This window comes from Danio aesculapii, chromosome 4, assembly GCF_903798145.1.
Source record: "Danio aesculapii chromosome 4, fDanAes4.1, whole genome shotgun sequence".
NCBI lineage: Eukaryota > Metazoa > Chordata > Actinopteri > Cypriniformes > Danionidae > Danio > Danio aesculapii.
The window spans coordinates 25,056,974-25,081,529 of record NC_079438.1 but is presented as its reverse complement, the minus strand read 5'-3'; the positions used below and the strand labels follow the sequence as shown (position 1 = coordinate 25,081,529).

General features: G+C 38.4%; 4 non-coding genes and 2 pseudogenes across 4 annotated transcripts; 4 read left to right on the top strand and 2 right to left on the bottom strand.

Annotated features, from left to right (window-relative positions):
* The window catches only part of LOC130222306 (NACHT, LRR and PYD domains-containing protein 3-like), a 33,429-nt pseudogene extending 25,330 nt beyond the window's left edge, over positions 1 to 8,099 (top strand).
* The window catches only part of LOC130222311 (zinc finger protein 850-like), a 535,728-nt pseudogene that overhangs the window by 159,424 nt on the left and 351,748 nt on the right, over positions 1 to 24,556 (top strand).
* trnal-cag (transfer RNA leucine (anticodon CAG)) lies at positions 14,398 to 14,479 on the top strand. Its single transcript has one exon. It is a non-coding gene; the product is annotated as a tRNA-Leu (tRNA).
* Positions 14,993 to 15,065, bottom strand: trnam-cau (transfer RNA methionine (anticodon CAU)). The gene has a single exon. It is a non-coding gene; the product is annotated as a tRNA-Met (tRNA).
* On the bottom strand, positions 16,294 to 16,366 carry trnam-cau (transfer RNA methionine (anticodon CAU)). The gene has a single exon. It is a non-coding gene; the product is annotated as a tRNA-Met (tRNA).
* On the top strand, positions 16,460 to 16,542 carry trnal-cag (transfer RNA leucine (anticodon CAG)). Its single transcript has one exon. It is a non-coding gene; the product is annotated as a tRNA-Leu (tRNA).

The following is a 24,556-nucleotide window of genomic DNA, read 5'->3' as shown; positions in this document are numbered from 1 at the left end:
GCTCAAATTAAAAGACAACATTTAATTGTTTTTGTTTCTGCTCTGGATTACCCCAGCTAGATAAACACAAAATTATTTCTGTTATTAATTCATTATTTCTGTTTTTCTTCTACACAGGCTACAGGGCTGTAATCTCACTGTTCGGTGCTGTGAGAGTTTGTCTTCAGCTCTACAATCCTCAAACTGTGTCCTGAGAGAACTGGACCTGAGTAACAATGACCTGCAGGATTCAGGAGTGAAGCTTCTCTCTGATGGACTGAAGAGTCAACACTGTAAACTGGAGACACTGAGGTAAAATAAAAAAAGACAGTTTCTCTAAAATAAATGCTGCCACATTTTACTTTTACATTGAAAATACCACAAAGAATGATGACATGAGAAAAAAAATGCTGCCATGTATTTTATTTTTGCCATGTATTTTATTTTCAAGTGTGAAGTGATGTCAAATATGAGAAAAGTCTTGGTTTTAAAGGGCACCTGTTTTTACCAGATATAATATTTATCTCAAGTGTCTGTGAAATTTCAGCTCATAACATCATTGATTCATCTTCTCTGGGATTTTTGCAGCATGTCTTAAAAGAGCTGTTTTGTGCACTCACTTCAAATAATCAAACTATAAACCGAAAAGTCATCATTTTAAAGCCAGTTTATTGCTGTTGTGGCCCCAGTATTTATTTATATATTATTTATATTATTATGTTATGAGATTTTAATTTAGGGTTTTATTTACATATTTTACACTGTTTTTATTAGTTGCTTAATGTTGTCTATACAATATTTTATTTTACACTTGATCTTAAACTAAAATAATTTACAAAAAAGACAAGAACACTCAGTAATAAAATAATAAAACAAATGACTTCGTTTCACTTGAGGTATTTAAAATATGACAACACTACATTTCTCAAAGCAGTGTTTTAAGAGCCTTATTGTTTATTTTGATAAATGTAACAACAGATTGTTTGACCTGTAATGCCTGCACAATTTAGTGATGCTTTCAGACAGAGCAGAATACCGCTATTATGTATAAATCACACATATACCTCATCCAGAAACATTTCTAGCATATTTATTTTGTCGTGAAGAAATAAAAAATTTCCACCTTTGCTAAAAGTTCTGCTAAACTAAGTTTCACTTCATAATACAGCCAAATAAGTTCGTTAGCATTGTCATTGGCCATGCATCAATCTAATTTTAAATTCTTGATAGTTTTTAAAGTTTAGTTTTAAGTTTAGTCAAGGAGCAAAGATAAATAATTTCTACTTCTAAGCGATCGCAATTGTATACAGTCTGAGAACACACACGCGATGATAAGAGAGCACTTGCAGTTCATTTGAAAAAGCCTATTCAAGACCTCGCATATCCAGTTTTAACAATTAACATACATGACTGCGCTCTCGTGTTAAAATAAAGCACTCGCGACATTTGCAGTAATTAATAGTTACGCAATACCCGCATTCCTATGCCGACATTCAGACTGTATTAAACCAGGCTTCAGAAGCGTGACAGGTTAGAGGCGAGTAAATTTGCCGTCGGAGAAAAGAGAGCGAAACGTGTAGATCGTCAAAATGGCAGGATGTCCGCGGTTTAATTACTCTTGCTAATAACAAAGACATCTCTATAGTGAAAACATCCGAAAAGCATTAATCCAATAAAACATTTGTTTATAAGTTGTTATTTTCTGACACTGTAACACAGACAGGCCTTTGTTCCCACCCTTACGTTTCACGCAAAACTAGACAAGGTCAACTGTGATTGGTCACTTTTCATGTCAGTCAAATCACCGCTTCGGAATCCCGGTATATTTTATATATTGTATAAAATGTTTAATTATATTATATATTTTTGATGAAATAATGACTGTTTTGGTCTATTTTAGCAGCGAAAATAGATCCGATGAATCCGAACAAAGATCACAAATTTGCACATTGTTTTTTTTCCGTTCTTTTCCTCCCATCCTGTAGCCTACTCGTGCCCACCGTTTGAGAACCACTGCACTAGAGGGTCAGGTAGCAGAGCCAGTACAGAAACTTCTGCACCTGTTTGATCACTCAATGTAAATATGTGGCCATAAACATTATTCTCTAGTGGACATTATAATTGTGTCATGAATTTTATAACAGCGTCATTATAATGTAATTAATGTCATTAAACATTCATGATGCTGTTTTACATTTATTTGAAAGCAAACTGACAGTTTTATTGTGAAATTTTAATGACAAATTTGATTTTTTCCACTAAAAGAAATGATCATAAAACAATTCATGACACAATTCTAATGACCTCATGACAATTATGTTTATGACAGATTTATGAAGTTGGCTTGGCAATGTCAAGTTACACAACACAGACAGCAAACAATGTCATCTCTGTATTTATAATGGCATAACTGAGCTAATGAGACTTAATGACAATTGTCTTAAGCATTCATAACATCTCATCCATATTCATATCACAACATAATTATAAAGGTGTCATGACAGTCTTATGAACACCCCTTCAAGTAAAGTGTTTCCGTATTTGCTTTTGTGACTAAAACTAGAGCAAATATCAGCTTCTGCACAGGTGACTGTGTGTTAGTGACATTGGCTGTCAAACTAATGTGACGTGGACTGTTTGCATAGGCGGAGCGTGTGTAAGGCTGGGGAAGACCACGGAGATAGCAGCAAAGAAAAAAAATGCATTGATAACATGTAACCGGTGTAAGGCGTAATATGAATGTAATGTAATGTTGATGATTAACACAACACTTTAGCTAATGTAAGTTTGTTAATCAAATTTAAAGTCCCCTCTGCACAGAAATGGAACTGTCTAACCCCACACGTTGCACTGATGCGCGGCTTTTTAAAAATGGAGTTCGCAGCTGCTCTGAAAACCAAACCAAAATTGCTGGCCAGCGGACTATTCTGATTTGCTGGTCAATGACATAAGTAATAAAATGACAAATAAGTATTACGAGAGGGGTATAATAATATATTACACTGGTTTAACGTGTTAAATGAAATTGGTAGTTTCATTGTAGCGTAGTCTAGCCTGTAGTAATCTTGTTTAGGCAATCATTTGGAGTGTTACATTTTAAAGGTCAAATATTTATTGCTGAATTACAAGTCTGGTTTTCGATTGGCCTCGTGAAAAAGAGAATGATTTCGTATTCTCAGGGCCACCGTGTCCAGAGGCGACCTAGGTGGCCGCCTAGGGCGGAAGAATTGTAAGGGCTGCGTCCTCTCTAATATTAATTATTATTACGATTATTATTGGTAATAGAAATAAAAGCAACAAGGAGTAATAATTTCATTTGAAACTGCATACAGTAAGTAATAAATAAATATTTAACAACTTTTAAATATTTAATAAATGCTGTCTTGATGAACAGAATAATTTTAATTTGATTTTTAAATAAAAGTAATGATAATAAAAAATAAATAAAGACCCCAAACTTTTGACCGGTAGTGTAGATCAGTGGGTTAGATAATAAACTAATTTATTGTGCATGTTGAATATTTTAGATATTTATTGATAGGCGGTGCTTTTGTTAAAACCTCTTCTTGGACGGTCGCAAAATCTTTTTAAATGCATTAAAGGGCAGCGCATATATTAGCCTTACCCTGGAGTTTGTTATCCCTCCGCTTATGACTGTTTGTGTGTGTTTTTGTAGATTGTCTGGCTGTATGGTGACAGAGGAAGGCTGTGGTTTTCTGTCTTCAGCTCTGAGTTCAAACCCCTCACACCTGAGAGAGCTGGATCTGAGCTACAATCATCCAGGAGATTCAGGAGTCAAGCTGCTCTCTGAACAACTGGAGGATCCAAACTACACACTGGACAAACTCAAGTATGTGGAGCATATACATGTTTTTGTTTTGGTGATTTCTGCATCGATGTAACTCTTCTCTTCCAGATGACACACAAATCACAGACACAAAGAACTGTTTTATATAGAAATATATATCCACTGGCAACAGTATGCATTTAAGCATGCATCGCCTTTCTGCGTTCAGCAACCATTTCTGCTGTGTTGCCACATAAAGTCATTTTAACAAAACATTATTTATATACAAAAGTTCAACATACCTGTAACAAGAATGTATATCCTCTGGCAACAGTATGCATTTAAACATGCATCTAAAAAAACCAAACAAAAAGTAAGAATTCACCCCTGCTCATAATAATTGTATCTTTCCAGCTACACATAACATGAGCAAATTAAACCACACAAAGTTGGTCACACACGGCAACCACTTGATAGATTGATATAAAACTTCACTTAATGTTCATTTTGGGCTTGTATGTGTTATTAACATGTGTTACAATACAGAATTTGTCACATTTTCGCTGGAGCACATTTTACCTACCGCCTCACTGCATTCAGCAACCATTTCTGCTGTAGGTGAAAGCTTCTGCTTTGCAGGTGAAAGGTGAAAGAACCAAGTACACACTGTTGCCACAAGAGGTCTCCCAACAACCACAAAATAAACAAAAGAACACTTTTTGGTGAAAGACAATTAAACGTTATTTTAACCCTGTTACATCAAGACAGATAGCGAATAATCTGGTGTATATTTATAGCAGCAGCTGTGGTTGCCAGTAAACTACTGTTTTTAACATTTTACATTCATAAATTCAGTTTACAGAATATTTCTGTTAAAAATACATTTCACATATTTAACCCCTCACAACCACCTCAGCAAACTCCTCACTAGTGTCCTCACTACAGAGGGTTGAACACAGTGATGAAGTTAATGAGATAATTAAGTGTCTAATTAAAGGTGGATTAAGAATTATTGATGAACAACTGTTAACAGCAGAATCACTCAAGGAAAGAAAAACACAAAACACAGCCAAAACCAAAGATGAAATTAACTGAGAATAAAACTCTAAATAAAATAACAATTAATGAAAATAAAAATAATTACGCAATAATAATTCTCAAAATCTCACAACTCCACAAACATCAGGAGCTTCACTTATTTTTGACTTTGTCACGTGAACAAAAGTTCTTCATGAAATTTCTGTTGTTCATTTGAAGTCACCATGATGGAGGTCAGCATCTGCTTTAGTTGGGCTCTTCAACTTCTTGTTTTAAAATTAGTTGTTATTTTGGTTGCTATAATTAGTTGTGGTAATCACACTATTTATATAGCATGAAAAGCCAAAAAAACATGCATTCATATTCATTTGCACTTCTTATTTATGACCTAACTTATAAAAATATTAGGTTATTTATAATTATTTCTGTAACAATTAAGCGCATACAGTATAGTTGTGTCAGGGTTCTGCCACTCTGGTCTTGTAAATTCTTATTTTGGTGGCAGAGTCTGGACACTGGCTCTGTGTTGTCCTGTCCTGTTGTGCTCGGCTCGAGTTTACTCGGGTCAAGCTCTTGTTTTCTGTCGTTGTGTGTGTCTCTGTGTGCACGCCGTCATGAGTGCGCGCTACCGCTTGATGACACGCGCTCTTGTACTCGTGTTTGTGTTTTATTCTGTTCTGTCGGCATCGCGCTGTTTCATTCTCAGTGTCTCAGTCTGGTTTGATTTTGGTTTCGGTTGGTGTTGAGATGAAACATGTGCGTTGCTTATGTGTGAGCGCACGGTAAGGTGTTTTCGTGTGCTCGTGTCCTGCGACTGTTTATGTTGGTGTTGTCTAAGCACGTGGCTCTGCGTTTACATTGTGGTCGCGTGCTTTTGTTGTGTTGTGCTTGTCTTGTCATGACATATGAACATGTGGTTAATGAGTTCTCTCATTGGCTGCGTGTTCTAGTCTCGTTTTATGTGAGCACATGGCTTGTGTTGTCTCTTTGTGTCAAGTGCTCTCCTGTCTATTGTCTAGTCCCACCCTCCTTGTTAACCCATTATTAGTTTATTATGTTCACCTGTTTGTGTGTTAATTTACTTCTGCTTATATTCCCCTCATGACTGCTGTCCTGTGCCAGTTCGTCGTCGTATGTTGCCTTGTCCTGATGTGTTCTAGTCCTAAACCCTGCCAGCCTGCCCAGTCTAGTTTGTTTTGTTTGTTTGTTTATCTATTTTGTTAGTGTTTTCCCCCTCGGGGTAGTTTATTTTACTATTTTGTCTTTTATTTTATCGATCCGATGTCTAAATTAGTCCGTTGTCTTTAAGCCGATAAATTACGTAATTGTACAGAACTGTCTGCCTCGCACATGCGTGGGCGGAACTTGTTCATACTTGCCCAGTGCACTATAATAGAGCTTTCCTCACGTTGTTTATTCCTTCCGTCCTTTCTTCATGTGGTATTGCTGTGCGTTAATATCTCAGTAAGTAACCATGTTCCTTATCATTGTAGATATGTTTGAGTGTCATTGTGTATTTTGCTTTAAATCGCCTCGGGACAAATATTACATGTGTTAACATAACAGCAGCATTGCACATGTGCTAAACAACTAGTTGGGTTGTTTGTTATCTAATATGATGATTTGTTCTTATCAACGCGTTGCTTGTCATGTGTTGTTGATGTAAGATTGTATTCAGCTTGATCTGATTATTCATATTGATTATAACGAAACTCACAGCGGTTTATCATTGTTACGAGGATGGTCACAATATTAAATAAGGAAGAACACAAACAGATCGGTCTAGGGGTTTTATTAACTGAACAACCAAACGTAAACAAAGTGTGGGAGAGAAAACACAAACTAAGGCTGAACACAAAATGAGCACAACTGTGTCATCTATTAATGTAGAGTTAATGATTAATAGATAATAAAATAACTATATGCTAATGCTTAATAAATAATGAATTCACTATATGCTAATGCTTAATAAATAATGAATTCACTATATGCTAATGCTTAATAAATAAGGAATTCACTATATGCTAATGCTTAATAAATAAGGAATTCACTATATGCTAATGCTTAATAATGGTTGATAGTGTGTCGTTATTATAAAGTGTTGCTGAAAACGTATTTCTAGAAGATTCCAGTAAATGGTTTGAGGCCAGAGTGATTTACAACAGGTAAGAAGGCTACTATAGTTCTAACTATATGCTTTATAAAGCAGAAATAGGCAACAGCTCTTGTCATAAGCATACAAGGGGGCGCAGCTGCACATTTACAGAGGGGTGTGCAGGTTCAAGTGTTGGGTTCAAGTATTGTTTCCTCATCAACATGTCAAAGCTCTGATCACAACTGAAACAGGACGAAGAAGGAGAATATAAATCACACTGAACATGTCAAGACACAAGGAAGACCATCTTACCCCACTGACAAAGAGATCTGTGTGTGTGTGTGTGTTATAAGCTGATGATTGTTTACTGACTAAATATGTGTGTGCGATTACAGTCTGGATCATGGAGGAGAGACGAGGATTACAGCAGGACCATGCAAATGTAGGACTACACACACATGCGCGCGCACACACACACACGCACACACACACAGCTGTGGTTATAAATTTGTGTGTTCTTGTGTTCAGATGTCTGTCTTCTTACACTGGATCCAAACACAGCAAACACTGAACTCATCCTGTCTGAGGAGAACAGAGAGGTAAAGCGTGTGAGAGAGAAACAGCCGTATCCTGATCATCCAGACCGATTTGATGTTCATCCTCAGGTTTTGTGCAGAGAGAGTGTGTGTGGACGCTATTACTGGGAGACTGACTGGAGTGGAGATGGTGTTGTGGAAATATCAGTGTTATATAAGAGCATCAGGAGGAAGGGAAATGGTGTTGAGTGTGTGTTTGGATGTAATGCTCAGTCCTGGAGTTTGCGCTGTGATTCCTCCAGTTTCACATTCAAACACAATAACACACACACTGGTCTCCCAGTAAAGCCGCTCAGCAGGAGAATAGGAGTGTTTGTGGATCACAGTGCAGGAACTCTGATCTTCTACAACATCTATAGAGACACAATGAGGGTCATCCACTCAGTCCAGACCACATTCACTGAGCTGCTCTGTGCTGGGTTTATGGTTTATTCTGGATCATCAGTGAAACTGTGCTAAAGACTGAGGAGAGATTTACCCAGCATCCTCTGCAGAAGCAGTCAGCTGCAGCATGTGTGTGTGTGTATAAGTGTTGTAATGTAAAACCATTCACTAATTCACAATAAAATATTCAATAAATAAATAAAGTTTCAATAACAATGCATATATGTCCACCCTGTCATGGAAAGATTTGTAACAGGATGGACAAATGACAAGGAGGACATTTTTGGCTAAAGACAGCATTCAACACAGGTTTTACCTGCAGCTGTAAAGTGTTTCCCTATTTAAGGTCTTTGTACACGGTTTAAAAGCTATATTTTTAATTTCTGAAAGTTTTTATAAAAATTAATATTTCACTATGACAGTTAAGCTTGACAACATTCATTTTCAAACAATATGAGGAAAAATACGAAACATTTACTTTGTGCACAGCAGATGATTAAACCTCCTCTGAAGAAAAGCAAAATGGGCACGGGGATGCCAATGTGTACATCAGAGGGTTTCTTAAAGGGGCCACATCATGACAGGGTGGACAGCAATTTCAAGGACACGTGCAAAATGATTATAATGTTATGAAAACAAAATCAAAGTTATTAAAATGACTTTTTTTTTTGTCAAATAATTTGTTAAATATAATAAGAATATTTAAAAAATCTTTTTAATTTGAACTAATTTACCTACTTTTTAGACTCACTGAAGTTGTGTGAGCAGTGTGTGGGACATGACAAAATCACATCTATTCAATGAAAGAATTTGGCAAAAACAGACAAAAACATATTTCAAAACACTTATAATTTTACCTGCATGTGTATAAAAGTTAACCAATTATAATCAAAACATCAGAGTTTCATTATTGTGCATTATGTTCATATAGGACTGATGCAATCTTGTGGGACATCAAAGGCACTTTATAGTTATAATGACCCAGCTAGTGAAACTAAATCATGTAGTAGTAATGGGTACTTTTTACTTAAAGGGCACCTATTTTACCCCCTTTTCAAGATTTAAGAAAAGTCTTTTGTGTCCCCAGAATGTGTCTGTTTAGTTTTAGCTCAAAATACCCATCAGATTATTTGTTTAGAATGTTGAGATTTTCTGCTTTAAACACTTAGACTTAGTGGATTAAAAAATACTTTGTCGGGTTTTCCGGTGACGTCATCTCTTTGAATGGCAGCTTAAACAGCGACTCCTCGGAGAAATCGTTTACAAGCCCAGTAAATCATCAAAAATATAATTTTCTTGACTTGTTTTGTTTGATAAGTGGGGCAAGTATGGAAGAAGGACGGAAACAAAAGTGCACTGCAGGAGAAACTTTTCACGAAGAAAACGTAGACAACGGCTCCCACGCACATGGACCAGATAGCAAGCCAATGCTAACAACGCTACCCACCTGAGTGATGCGGCAAGGTCTGACAAAAGTTCTGGAGGAGATAAGGGACTTTCGTAAAGACACAAAACAACAACTAAGTGAGATCATTACCGAACTCACTAGTGTCAATCAAAAAATAGCGGAGGCGGAAACGCGAATTGGAAAAGCAGAAGACCGGGTCCAAGACATGGAACAGGTAATGAGCAAAATGATAAAGTGATAAATCAACAAGAAAATAAACTGCTCGACCAAGAAGGGAGGTCACGGCGGGAAAATATAAGGATCTACAATGTGCCCGAGGGAGCCGAGGGGGCATCGATGACTCAGTTTATAGAGAAATTTCTACCTGACGTGCTGGATATTCCGCGACCAAGATATCGGTATTGAGAGAGCTCATCATGCGTTGGCCCCGAAACCAACAGGTAGAAGACAAGAAAGGCCGCGGTCAATAATAATCAAATTCCACCGCTACAAAATTAAAGAAGAGATCCTACGCAAAGCCTGGGGAAAAAAGGTGCTCTGGAATGAAAGACCGATATACTTTGATCAAGATTACTCTCCGACGGTTTGGCAGAAACGCAAGGAATATACTGAGGCGAAACTAGTATTAAAACAGAAGCAGATACGCTTCCAGACCCCGTTCCCGGCTAAACTTCAGGTGTTTTACGAGGATGGGACACGATTTTATGAGACGGCAGAGGAGGCGACTTCAGATATGAAGGACAGAGGACTGCCCGTTAATGTCATCACGCCGAAAGAAAGCCTCGCTGAACAGCTATCCCGTACTGCTTGGGAGATGATGAGAGGATTGAAACCACAGGAGACAGAAGATGAACGAGAGAGGAACATTAGGGAGAGGCTGCAAGTTTTTAGAAGACAACCCTTATCCCCTTCAGATGAACTTTAAATGTAAACTAACTCTAAATATCTGGTGAGCTATGCAAACCCTGAAAAGGTGGTGCTATATTTAGTTTGATGAGCATATATCAGTGCAATATTACTGTTTTTTTTTTTGTTTGTTTTTTTTCTCTTCCTACTCGCATTTAGTTTCCCATGAGTCTTTCTTCCTATATGAATGAGAATATGCACAAGGGAGGATACACAAGGAGTGAAATGCACACAGACTCTAATAAATGCTGCAACGGGGGCCCCATATCTACATGGAAAATAGACTTCCCCCCACAGCTAGATGTTTTTTCTAGCCCAATTATGGGTCATAGGTTAGAGACCCCAGCCTTGGAATCATACCGCTACTTGTTATGAGTTCTATATATTTTGTAGTTCATATTTGTTCAGGGAGTGAACCAGTTGAGTTCTTTATAGCCAATTCATAAACATATGGTCTTCAGATAAATATGGGTAAGGAAAAGTTAAAATCATATCTATAATGTCAACGGGGTGTTAAATCCAATCAAACGTAACAAGATTCTAACAAAATGAAGAAGGAACAGCTCACATAGTATACCTACAGGAAACTCATTTAAATGATAAAGAGCATGAAAAATTGAAGAAACTAGGTTTCTCAAATGTATTTTTCTCATCTTATAAAACAGGACATAGACGAGGAGTTATTGTTTATATGTCTGGGCGATTTAAATGTACATTGAAAACCCAAAATTAGACTTCTTCGAAGGGTAAAAGTTATGACAAGAAACCGTTTGTACAATAAGATTAAAACCACTATTTGAGGACATTGGTCTGATCGATGTATGGAGAGATTTTTATCCTAACAGAAGAGATACACCCATTATTCTGCCCCACCCTCTTTATATACCAGAATAGACTATTTATAATGTTGGAAAGATAAAGATAAAATACACACTTGTGAAATTGGAACAATAGATATAAGTGAACCATTACACCTGTATATTTATCCATTGATTTTGACCTACAACCAAAGAACACTACATGGAAACTAAACATAAGCTTGTTCAATGACCCCTGTTTTAAGGAACAAGTTAAAAAAGAAATTAGTTCCTATCTGGATTTGAATGATAATGGTGAGTCTCGCCTCCTATTTTTTGGGATTTCCTGAAGGCCGTATTAAGAGTAAACTCATAGCAATATCTTCATACAAGAAAAAAAGGAGAAAAAATGCTAGATGAGCTACACGATAAGTTAAGGAGTTAGAAAAACGACACAAGGTGAGTTTAGCTCAAAACATACTAGATGAAATTAAGAAAACTAGAGGCAAAATTAATGATTTGGCTACACAAGAGATAAAGAAGAATTAATGTTCTAAAACAGAGGTACTATGAAGGTGGATCTACTGCTATGAAAATATTGGCTTGGAAATTGAAGAAGAAAAAACAGCAATTCACAAAATTAGAGACCCCAAAACCAAAACGATAAGAAACAACAAAATGAAATTCAGGAAGTTTTTAAAGAATATTATAAAACTCTACATTCTAGAGCTCCGGGGGAGATGTGACTCAAATTGATAATTACTTGAATTCCATAAAATTACCTACATTAATGAAGAACAAAATAGAAGAATGACCCTTGATATAACTGAGGAGGAATTAAAACTTGCAATTAATAACTTAAACAGGCAAATCACCTGGACTCAGATGGCTATACAACAGAATGGTATAAGCAATTTAGAAATCAACTAACTCCTATCATGCTTCCTACATAAATTGGGTTCTAAACAAGCACAAACCCCACCTAGCTGGAAGGAGGCAATAATATCAGCCGTACCCAAAAGAAGGCAAAGATCAAATGGAATGTGGGTCTTTCAGACCATATCTGTTCTAAATGTGGACTATAGACTTTTTACCTCTATTATGTCAAAGCGAATGGAAGAACTTATGCCTATGCAAATACATAATGATCAGACAGGTTTTATAAGACAACGACGAACACAAGACAATATAAGGAGGACACTACCATAATGAATCTTATACATACAAATAACACTGAATCAATTATCATAAGTATTGATGCTGAAAAAGCATTGACTCGGTCAATTGGATTTTCCTTTACAGAGTATTACTCAGATTTGGTTTTAATTATACAATTATAAAAACAATACAGTCCCTATATAATAAACCCACAGCAAGGATCAAAATCAATGGATATTTATCAAACTCTTTTACTTTAGAAGGGGTTCACGGCAGGGATGTGCATGGTCACCATTACTATTTGCGTATATTTAGAACCATTAACACAGTACATTAGACAGAATGAGGATATTAAAGGAATTACATTAAAAAAAAAACAGAACACAAATTGGCTTGCTATGCAGATGATATTCTCATATACCTGAGTCAACCAACACATTCACTACCGGAACCAATACAGTCACTGAATATTTGGTCACCTATCGGGCTATAAGATTAATATAATAAAACCACAGATACTTTCATACAATTACAGAGTGCCAAGAGAAATTAAAAATAGATTCATGTTGAATTGGCAATCAGAATCATTCAAATATCTTGGCATCGTTATGCCAAAAGATCTCACAAAATTATTTGAGTGTAACTATCAGCCTACTCTTAAAAAAATGAAAGAGGATATAGAAAGATGGAATTTAATCCCCTTTTTTGATTTTAGCTCACGTATTGAGTCTATAAAAATGAATATCTTACCTAGATTATTATACCTTTTCCAGACCATACCTATAATAATTAACCAAAAACAGTTTTAATGAATGGGATAGAATGTTATCAAGATTTATATGGCAGGGTAAAAAACCTAGAGTTTGTTATAAAACATTACAGCTAACCAAAGAAGAAGGGGGCTGGGGATTACCCTCCCTAAGAGACTATTTCTGTGCAGCACAGATGGGAATCATAATATGCTGGTGTAACCCCATCATATGAAGCCCAATGGAAAAACATAGAGCAGAGAATATCCTCAATTCCTATACAGGCAACCCTGGCGATAGGACTACAAGACCATATTAAGGCTATTGACAACCAATGGATAAAATGCACTCTCAATGTTTGGAGATCTATAATAACAGAACATAAACTTAAAATGAGATTATGCCACTTAAATGGTGGTGCATATGACTCAGAATTTACACAAATAAATTAGACACTCGATTCAAGATTGATTAACACAGGGATTACGGCTCTGTGTGACCCTATTGAACATGGTATATTAGACAGCTTTGGAACTTAAAGAGAAATATTCATTAGAAGCACCAGATTTTTATAGCTACTACAAATGAGACATTTTGTTAACAAACTGATGGAAATGGGTTGGAAACAAGGACGGCTTAACGGATTGTTAGAAAAGCGTATAAGTCAGATCTTCAAAGTAAAATGATCTCCAGGTATTACAAATGTTGTTGTAATCTTAAAACCACACTCAACTACCTACATTAGAACGTAAGTGGGAGAACGAAGAGGGAATTATTATAACTGAGGATGAATGGACAAAATATGGAGGTGTCAATGGAAATGTTCTAAATCACAGAAATGGAGGGAATTTTGGTTGGAAGAGTTTAATAAGATTTTTTATCACACCCTCCCAGAAATCATATCATGCTGGAAATTTGTCTATGTGCTGGAGAAATGCGGAAATCAAAAGGCGAATCATTATCACATTTTCTGGGACTAGCTCGGCTATTAAAAATATTGGAAAGAATACACAATACCTTACAAATATTTTTGAATCTGTGAAACCCTTTGATTGTAAAACTCTATTTTTTGAATATACCTGAGGAATGGTTAAAAAGGGATAAATATCTAATGAATATTTTATTGGTAGCGGTCCAAAAGAGCATTACCAAAAAAATGGCTGTCACATGAAGTCCCTACTCTAAATGAGTGGATGGAATTATCAATGGAAATGTATAAAATGAACAAATTACCGCATTGTAAATCAGAAAATGGAACAATTTATTTCATTCTGGGAAAATGGACCAACTATGCAACATCCCATAATCCTGGACTTTAGATTACCTAAATTGGATGGATCACTCCCTACATGTACATAGTTGTGTTGCTGACGTGTAAGCATATGTTATTTTACTGGTTTATTATTTACTTTTGCTTAATTGCCCCCCCCCCCTTTTTCTCCCTTATTATTTATTTATTTCAAATTATTATTCCTTATTATAAAAAAAAAAAAAAGTGCAGTCAGGATGGCCGAGCGGTCTAAGGCGCTGCGTTCAGGTCGCAGTCTCCCTGGAGGCGTGTGTTCGAATCCCACTTCTGACAAACCTCATCTTTGGCTGTGCGCTCAGGCTGAAGTCTTTAACTTTCTGGCAAAACAATGGACACGGGCTTTAATGCAAGTGGCACCAAAAGGGAATCAAAATAATTGTCTGGACTGCCATGTAGTGGACTGTCCTGAGATGCTGTTGATTTTTAATGCAAGACAGCTCCAAGACAGCTCCAACCGTTCAGGTTGCAGTTTCTCCTGGAGGTGTGGGTTTAAATCCCACTTCTGACAAACCTAGTCTTTAACTCTCTGGCAGCCTTAATGGGCACTTTAGACTGCAAGTTTTGAGGTGTTTGCGCAACATCAAGGCATTGTCCACAGAAACTCAGAAAAGCTGAGAACAGAACAATGGACGTGGGCTTTAATGCAAGTGCACCGAAAGGGGATCAAAAGAATTGTCTTGGAATGACTTGGGATGCTGTTGATTTTTAAGGCAATGGGATTCACAGGGCGTTTTGTCAAATCTAAGCGCCGCCCGGTCACCTCCCGTGTGCCAAAAGGTACCACCTTGCCCCATGTGAGGCTCGAACTCACGACCTTCAGATTATGAGACTGACGCGCTGCCTACTGCGCCAACGAGGCAGACTGGTAGAGTTGGGCAAGCTGTGAAACACCAGCTTCCATGTCATGGTTCTGCAATGTGGCTCCTAGGAGACAGCTTCATTCAGAGTGCATGTCAGGATGGCAGAGCGGTCTAAGGTGCTGCGTTCAGGTCACAGTCTCCCCTGGAGGCGTGGTTTCGAATCCCACTTCTGACAACCCCTCATCTTTGCGCTATGCGCTCAGGCTGAAGTCTTTAACTCTTGGCAAAACAATGGACCTGGGCTTTAATGCAAGTGCACCAAAAGGGAATCAAAATAATTGTCTTGGACTGCCATGTAGTGGATTGTCCTGAGATGCTGTTGATTTTTTAAGGCAATGGATTGGCCAGGGCTTTTCGTCGAATCCTCGTACAACGTCAAGTCATGACATTTGACGGATCTACGTCAAACGTCAAGCGATAATGTGACGGGAATGGGAGCATCTTGCCATCATTGCTTCAGGCGATGTTCTTGGAACATCTTGACATCATTACTCAGATGTTCTTGGAACGTCACGTCACATGCCCTCCAGAGGAGCTATAGCCTTTTTTTGCCCCCGGGAAGCATAATCGGCACGGAAGGGAATGAAGAACGCCGCCTGGTCACCTATGCGCTCTTGTGTGCCAAAAGGAAATCACCCTGCCTCGTGTGAGGCTTAAACTCACAACTTTCAGATTATGAGACTGACACGCTGCCTACTGCACCAACAAGGCGGACTGCTGGAGCTGGGCAAGCTGTGAAACGCCAGCTTCCATTTCGCGGTGCTGAGGTGTGGCTTCTACAAGACAGCTCCAGCCACACATGCATGTCAGGATGGCCGAGCAGTCTAGGGCTCTGCGTTCAGGTTGCAGTTTCTCCTGGAGGGTGTGGGTTTAAATCCCACTTCTGACAAACCTAGTCTTTAACTCTCTGGCAGCCTTAATGGACACTTTAGACTGCAAGTTTTGAGGTGTTTGCGCAACATCAAGGCATTGTCCACAGAAACTCAGAAAAGCTTGAGAACAAAACAATAGATGTGGGCTTTAATGCAAGTGCACGGAAAGGGGATCAAAAAATTGTCTTGGAATGACTTGGGATGCTGTTGATTTTTAAGGCAATGGGATTGCCCTCCAGAGAGGCTGTAGCCTTTTTTGCCCAGGGGAAACATAAACTGCACGGAAGGGAATAAAGAACGCCGGCCGGTCACCTAAGCGCCGCCCGGTCACCTCCGTGTGCCAAAGGTACCACCTTGCCCCATGTGAGGCTCGAACTCTCGACCTTCAGATTATGAGACTGACGCGCTGCCTACTGCGCCAACGAGGCAGACTGGTAGAGTTGGGCAAGCTGTGAAACACCAGCTTCCATGTCATGGTGCTGCAATGTGGCTCCTAGGAGACAGCTCATTCAAGAGTGCATGTCAGGATGGCCGAGCGGTCTAAGGCGCTGCGTTCAGGTCGCAGTCTCCCCTGGAGGCGTGGGTTCGAATCCCACTTCTGACAACCCTCATCTTTGGCTGTGCGCTCAGGCTGAAGTCTTTAACTTCAATTCAATTCACCTTTATTTGTATAGCGCTTATACAATGTAGATTGTGTCAAAGCAGCTTCACATAAAAGGTCACAGTAAATAGGAACAGTGTAGTTCAGTTTATAGTGTTTAAGTTCAGTTCAGTTGAGCTCAGTTCAGTGTGGTTCAATATTCACTACTGAGAGTCCAAATTCTGAAGAGCAAATCCAACGATGCGCAGCTCTACAGATCCCGAACCATGCAAGCCAGTGGCGACAGCGGAGAGGGAAAAAAAAACTTCACTAAAGGCGGAAGTGAAGAAAAAAAACCTTGAGAGAAACCAGGCTCAGTTGGGCACGACCATTTTAATTTCTCCGCTGGCCAAACGTCTTGTGCAGAGCTGCAGTCTCAGTGGCGGAGGCTGGAAGCTGGCCTCAGCGAAGACTCGTCTGTCTCTGGAGCGTCACAGGAATCAGTCTCATGTTCTCCACTTTCCATGACCATCACAGTAGCTGCTCAGGATTCGGCCAGGTCCAGGATTAAAAAACCTTGGATCATCCTCGTCGTTGGTCTTGGATCGAATCAGTGACTCTGCATAGTCTGAGGGCCTCGGGAAGAGTATCCCCAGGTGGAAATGGAGAAAAAGAAAATAATTAGCGTAGCTGATGTTCACAGTGTATATCAACAAGATGCATAACCTGTGTGGAAGCCCCCTAAGTGGTGCACTAAGTGTATGCTTTACTGAACAGATAGGTCTTTAATCTAGTTTTGAATTGGGAGAGTGTGTCTGAGCCTCGGACGTTATCAGGAAGGCTATTCCAGAGTTTAGGAGCTATAAATGAGAAGGCTCGACTCTCTGGCAACTCAATGGACATGGGCTTTAATGCAAGTGCACCAAAGGGAATCAAAATAATTGTCTTGGACTGCCATGTAGTGGATTGTCCTGAGATGCTGTTGATTTTTAAGGCAATGGGATTGGCAGGGCTTTTCATCAAATCCTCGTACAACGTCAAGTCATGACATTTGACGGATCTACGTCAAACGTCAAGCGATAATGTGACAGGAATGGGAGCATCTTGCCATCATTGCTTCAGGAGATGTTCTTGGAACATCTTGCCATCATTACTCAGATGTTCTTGGAACGTCACGTCACATGCCTCCAGAGGAGCTATAGCCTTTTTTTGCCCCTGGGAAGCATAATCGGCACGGAAGGGAATGAAGAACGCCGCCTGATCACCTATGCGCTCTTGTGTGCCAAAAGGAATCACCTCCTGCCTCGTGTGAGGCTTAAACGCACAACCTTCAGATTATGAGATTGACACGCTGCCTACTGCACCAACAAGGCGGACTGCTGGAGCTGGGCAAGCTGTGAAACCCCAGCTTCCATTTCACTGTGCTGAGGTGTGGCTCCTACAAGACAGCTTCCAGCCGCACATGCATGTCAGGATGGCCGAGCAATCTAGGGCTCTTTGTTCAGGTCGCAGTTTTTTTGCGCAACATCAATGCATTGTCCACTGAAACTCGGAAAAAGCATGTGAACAAAACAATGGATGTGTGCTTTAATGCAAGTGCACTAAAGGGATCAACAGAATTGTCTTGGAACGCCATGTAATGGAATGTGCTGGGATGCCGTTGATTTTTTAGGCAATGGCATTCGCAGGGCTTTTCGTCAAATCCTCGCACAACGTCAAGTCATGACATTGACGGATCCACGTCAAATGCAAGCGATAACGTGACAGGAATGGGAGATCTGCCATCATTGCTTCAGACTCAGGAGATGTTCTTTGGAACGTCATGCCGCCTGCCCTCCAGAGAGGCTGTAGCCTTTTTTTGCCAGGAGAAGCTTGAAATGCATGGAAGGTGAAGAAAGAACGACGCCCGGTCACCTAAGTGCTCCCGTGTGCCAAAAGGGACACCATGGCCCCATGTGAGGCTCAAACTAATGACCTTCAGAATATGAGACTGATGCGCTGCCTACTGCACCAACAAGGCATTCTGCTGGAGCTGGAAAGCTGTGAAACGCCAGCTTCCATGTCACGGTGCTGCCTTGTGACTCCTATAAGACAGCTCCAGCCATACATGCATGTCCGGATGGCCGATCGGTCTAAGGCAGCTGCGTTTAGGTGGCAGTCTCCACTGGAGGTGTGGGTTAGACACTTTGGCTGTGCGCTCAGGCTCAAGTCTTTAATTCTCTGGCTCCATGTACGAGTGATCCAGTAACACTGACAAAGTGCCACAATCAATCTCTTTGTGCCACAGTTTCACGCAGCGTAGCAGTGTCCCTGGCCGCCTTAATGGGCACTTAGACTGCAAGTTTTGAGGTGTTTGTGCAACATGTAGGCATTGTCCACAGCAACTCTGAAAGCATGAGAACAATTAATGCATTAAAATCATTCACATAATAAACAATTCTGTCTTAAAATCTAATCAAAATTCTCTAAATTTGGACTCTTCCACCAAGCTCTCATGTTTTGCCATATTCTCTTTTTTCAGTTTTGGGTATAATCTTTTCCAGTACTCTTCAGTTTGTGGGAAACAAAACATCTTTACATAAACAAGAATAAAACATCTCCGTATACCATCTTTGAAAACATTGATTTCTTTACAGTTAATCACCATTCCTTCATCGCTGTGCATATCCAAATTATTTTCTATCATTTCTTCCATTCTTTTGGTATATTGTTTTTCAAGTTGTTAAACTGATTTTCAATAACTCCTTTAGTTCGTTTTCATAGTTTTCTATTCTTGCATCTTTTATTACTTGCACCTCGTACATAACCAGGTATCACTTCATATAAGATATCTTTTAATTTGCTTTATTCCGGCATAATACCATTTCTATAAAAAATAGTGTTATTCCCTTTTTAATGATAATCATTTAAAAAAGCGGTTGCTTTAAAATCTCTTCTTTACTAATGTACCATCAATATGCTTTCTAAAATCTCCCATGCTTTTACAACTTCTTTATAAAACTCTGGAATCCCATTCATTATATTATCTTAAGTTTCATCCATAATGCATATTCCTCTATTTCCCCACATTTATTTAAAAAATAACCCATCACATCTTTCCACACATGTTTTTCCTTCTTTCCAATATTTTATTTACAGTTTTTATTCTCATGGTTTTCATTCTAATTAAAGGGTACTATGGTGAAAAATCTACTTTTCAAGCTGTTTGGACAGAAATGTGTGTAAGTATAGTGTATAAACTGTCATATTGGGGTGAAATAAACACACCCAGTCCTTTTTTTTTTTTTAACAACATTTAACAACATACAACGGTGGACCTATTGGAAGCTGTTTTCAGATCGACCGCAATTTTACGTAGGAGAGCGGTCCCCCCCACCCACCAATATTGATTGACAGCTGCGCGCATTAACATGTCCGGTAGTCACGTGTATAATCATATAATCAAGACAGGACGAGCACAAAGCAGCCGGGAATAAAAGGTGTGTTCAGTTCGCTAGGATCATCAATCATCATCAAACGTGATCAAGAGTGAGTTTTACAAGTTTAAAATGTTTTAAACATGTTTAGCATGTGTGTAATGAATTACAGCGATTCACTTCAGATGCACTTAATCAGCACAGCCGCTTGTCCGAACAATTATAAGGAAGACGCTTCAATCCCGGTATTAATATACATTAATATAAGAGATATCCATACAGCAGTGGATATTACAGTATCATGTCACATGCGTGCAAAACGAGTGCAAGCTTAACGTGCGCTCTCTCTCCTCTCTCTCTCTGTGTGTGTGTGTCTTCGTGTCTGAGCTGTGTGTTTGTGTCCGCGTCTGAGCTATGTGCGTGCGTGTGTGTCTTCGTGTCTGAGCTGTGTGTGTCTGCGTGTATGTCAGCGCTACGCTTGTGCGTGTGTGTGTATGTGTGTGCGCTATGTGTTTGTGTCCTTGCTGTGTATGCGTGAACTTTGTAATGACATTGTGTGTGACTCATTGTTGCAAATCCACAAAAAAATGCATCAAATACTGATTGTTAAAGTTCTTACTGTAGTATTTCTCACACACGTTATGTGAGATCTGCTTCCTGAGGCAGCCGAGCGCGGCAATTGCTGACAGGCACGTGGGAACGGTGGGCGGGGAGGACTAGCCTTATGGCTCGTTTCCACTGACTGGTACGGTACGGTATGGTTCAGTTGGTACGGTTCACCTTTATCAGGCTTGCGTTTCCACTAACAAGGGTACCCTTTTGTACCCTCGTGGTGTATGACAGAAAGTTTCAGTCGACGTCATTCTCGCTCGAGGAAATGTCTACAATAAAGCTGTATGGGTCACTTACATATCATATGAAAAGCACTTCTCACAAAACAGATGCTTTACTCACATAAATACTTGTATAGAAATGTTTATTACTAACTTTTAAATGAACATGAGTTGATTATAACTGCAGATCAATGACAGTGTGAAACAGCATACTGTAACTTCTGTAATTATATTAAATAACTAAATGAACATATATAAACACATACAGCCCCTTACAGTCTCTGATATGTTACCAACTACAGAAGAACTACACACAGCAGACATTTGTCAGTATTTAGGTTCAAAACAATACAAAATATAGCCTACAGTCAGTGAAAACTTCTCATCTGTGTCTGTAATCCTCAGCAGCACATGTAGCCTCTGTTAGACAGTAATTCCGTCATTCTGAGTTCATATTAGTCCAAATGTGAAGATAATAAGTTAGTTATATATGGCATTTTGTTCATGTTTGCTGAGAAATAATGTGCTCTTTTTTTCCGGCTTCTCCTTTGTTTCTTCACGCTTCACTCTCGCATTTGTCAGTGTCTGACAGGATCGCGTTTTAAAAGCACATCAATAATCAAGCGGCAGGTTATTATCATCAGCTCAAGAAGTTTGTTATTTTAGATATAAGTTTAGACGCGCGCGACCGCAAGGAAGAAAGCGAAACCGCTCGCGCCTCAGACTGGCTCGTAAAAACTACGGGGCACAGGGTAAATCTGCTCTTCTTCTGGCTTCGTGCTGTTTATCAAGACAACGACAAAGTTTGTTTGAGGTTTGTTTGAGCCCAGGTCGACCATGGCTCGTTATTATACGTTTAAATAATTCTGCTGTAATGTCTTCGGCTCGTCGGCTGTGTATTTCAAACATGGCGGGTTTTTTGTTTTCATTCTGGCTTGTTGCGTAAGCGAATGACGCCTCTCTGTAAACCAATAGAGTTCAGCTGCGCGTCTAGCTCCGCCTTTTGGTACGCTTTCTCGTGTTTGGTACCCTTTCGAAAGGGTGCCGAAAAAGTGGTACGGTCCGGTTCGGTACGCTTTTTGACAGTGAAACGGCTATAAAAGCATACCAAACCAAACCGAACCGTACCGTACCACTCAGTGGAAACGGCCTTTAAAGGGCCAGTACAAAAAAACAGCAAAACCTTTTTTCCAGCTATTATATAGACACTTCAAACAGCTCTAATAAATAATCTGATGTGTGTTTTTGAGCTGAAACTTTACAGACACATTTTGGGGACACAAAAGACTTATATTAAATATGAAAAAAGGGCTAACCTATGTGCCCTTTAATGGATCTAATAATCCCAAACCTCCTTCCTTTACTTACCAATTAAAGTATCATACGCTATTTTAGGTTTCACATCCCATAAGAAATGTAAAACAAACTTTTTTTTTTTTTTTTACACGCACATAGGCAAACTCACAGATCCAACACATACCACATTTTTTGACAAAACAATGAATTTGCCACTAACACTTTCCCCTTTAAAATAAACCTCTTAATTTCCAGAAATTTAGTCTTTTTTTCCATTCCTGTTAAAACTTCTTCCCACATTAATTTTATACCTAAAATTTTCATATTGCTTGTCTCTTCTTTATATTGTATTCTTTCTGCTAAAGCATTGGTTTTTCCAATTCTCATGTATTTGTTTTATCTTTATTAATTTTTGCTCCTGTTTCTTTACAATATCTGTTTAAAATACCTTCTGCTTCACACTTAGCTCACGATTTATACAAAGCTTGTTTTGCGTGCTGTCCCGGCAGAGAGCCCTGAGCTCAAGGGATCCTCAAGCCCAGGGCTCCCTCCTTTCACAGGGCAAGGGGAGATTGAGCTCAGGTCGATCTGAAACTCCCCTGCTGCTGAGGCCAAGGTGAACTTCCTGAGAGTAAGACATTAGAAAAAAGATTGAGGCTTATTTTATCTATAATATAGAGCACATTTGGATGATGGGAGGAAAGAGGGGGAACCCGGGGGAAAACCCACGCGGACACGGGGAGAACATGCAAACTCTGCACAGAAATACCAGATGGCCCAGTGAAGACCCAACGCCATTGGTATTCTTGCTGTGAGGTAACAGTGCTAGTCACTGGGCAACCGTGCCGCCCATTCTGGAAAAAGGTGGAAGAAGGGAAGGAGGGGGTTTCTTCCAGACGAAGATAGTTGTAGAGAGGAAATGAGGATATATATAGTGACTTGGAATTCTTTGATTGGAGGATCATGATTAGCTATCATCGGCGTATTGTAATATTTTTTGTTCTACTTCTTTTCCTTTTATACATATTCCTCCTATTTGTTTTTCGTTATTAATTGCCAATCCTAATGCTTCAGAAACCAGTGTGTACATTAAAGCTGACATTGGACAACCTTTTCTGATAGATCTTATTTAAAAATCTTCAGTTAAAAAATCCATTTAATTTTATACAGCTTGGATATCTGTATATAACTATTTTATACCACTTTAAAAAACTCTCCCCAAAACCACAACTCTCCATTACATGTATCAATATTTGTGTTTGACTCTATCGAGAGCTTTTTCTAAGTCTAACACTAATAATATATCCTGTGTCCTTTTCCTTATTCATGTACCAAATTGTGTCTCTTATATTGTTTATGATATCAGTTATATCTTTCTTTAATACATCATATGCTTGGTGTGTTGTATATTTGGTCTTATCAGTTTCAAACGGTTTGCTAAAATTTTTGCTAAAATGTTGTTATCTGTGTTTAACATACTTAATGGTCTATAATTCTTTAAATCTCCCTTGTCTCCTTTCCTTTTATATTTTATTTTCACCATACCTTTTCATACTGTTTGTTAGATTTCCCTTTTTAAAATATCTTGATATATTTCATTTAAAATGGACACATAACTGCTTTAAAAACCTTATAGAATTCTGCAGGGAATCCGTCTATTCCGGGACTTTTGCCATTTCTCATTTGATCAATTGCTAATTCAATTTCTGAATCTGTAATGTCATTCTCGCACATATCCTTATCACACTTATCTAGTTTAACTGTTATTGTTCTCTAACAAAAAAATGTTCATCTTCTGAACAAACTCCTTGTTTTGTAAATAAATCCAGTAACACTTTATAATAACTACACAATAAGAACCATTTGTTAAGCATTAGCGACTATTGAATTCATTATTTGTTAAGCATTAACTCTACATTAATAAATGTTAGTAAGCAGTTTATTACTGCTGCTACAAATGATCTAATCTTGACTTACAACCACATTTATAATGTGCTTAATAGCTGTACTTTCCTACATTTTCAATGATTTATTTTTTATTACTAAATTGAGTATTGCATTATTTAAAAACCAGTTATTTAAGCATAGTTGGTTGTTTTTTTAAGATCATTTAGAATAAGTTAGTTAATGATTAATAAACTATTAAAATTAACATTTAGAATTCTTTTTATTTAGGCATATATTAATAGTTAAAAAGTATGTTAATAAATGCTTATTACTCAACTTCATCCAGTTTGTGACCCAATCTAAAGTGAGGACTATTTATGCTTTATAAATCCCTTATAAATGATAATTAAAGGCTCAGTTAAACTCTAAACAGGAAAAAAAAGAACATAAATGACTTATTCATACGTATTCGTTTAAAGATACACAAATGAAACTGTATTTAAAAAAATAATAATAAAAATAAATAAATAAAATTACTGCACAGTTTAAATATTGCATCTTATTATATTGTTAAATTATTATGCTGTTGTTGTTTTATCCAATTTT